The 617-nt window shown below is 31.4% G+C and overlaps 1 long non-coding RNA gene across 1 annotated transcript in view; it reads left to right on the top strand.

Moving 5' to 3' along the window:
• Positions 1-570, top strand: part of LOC112141913 — a 1,471-nt gene extending 901 nt beyond the window's left edge. Inside the window, exons 2-3 of the long non-coding RNA XR_002918488.2 lie at positions 122-186; positions 404-570. This is a non-coding gene — a long non-coding RNA (uncharacterized LOC112141913). The remainder of the gene's footprint in view (positions 1-121; positions 187-403) is intronic.
• The last annotated feature ends 47 nt before the right edge of the window (positions 571-617 follow it).

Here is a 617-nt window from a genome sequence, read left to right as displayed (position 1 = left end):
TTTATTTTCATTTTTTGAGAAACGTAAACAGACATTTTGGACATGAATAGAAAATGTGCCTAACTATTTCTATTTACTAAAAAAATACTGTATATTCAATATTATCTTTATCCCCTGACAGATTGATTCCCGTGGTGATTCACCGTGGACCCACTACACTTGATGTATGTACAGCTGGACGTGGAAGTAAGTACTTGGAAAATATTTGTCATTTATAATAACTAATGTTGGCAGTGGTATTTTGAATTTTTGATCGTGTCATAGAATTGTAAGCGGCAAAACTAATTTGATTCATAGATTTGAAAATTGTGCACCAAAATATTCATTGATTTAATGATTTATATTGTGATACTAATTGTGTTGTACAACTAGAGTTGAAAAATAAAAACGTTTTCTTTTCCAGCGTAATGATGCAGAGGCTGGACGAGAAGACATTATTAAAGGAGCGTGTGTTTACATGGATGAAGATCCAGAAAACCTGGTCCAGGAATATGTGGTATGTATATATTTGCACGTGAATCATAGCTTAATTTTCTCTTTCTTTGTTGTTTATTTAAGATTTTTTTTCAAGCGGTTGACCTATAGAAATCTTTTTTTTACAGTCCTTCATTTTGTTT

The sequence above is a fragment of the Oryzias melastigma genome, unplaced genomic scaffold, assembly GCF_002922805.2.
Source record: "Oryzias melastigma strain HK-1 unplaced genomic scaffold, ASM292280v2 sc03905, whole genome shotgun sequence".
Taxonomy (NCBI): domain Eukaryota; kingdom Metazoa; phylum Chordata; class Actinopteri; order Beloniformes; family Adrianichthyidae; genus Oryzias; species Oryzias melastigma.
Note: the sequence above shows the minus strand (reverse complement) of the source record. Positions and strands in the feature narration are given on the sequence as shown.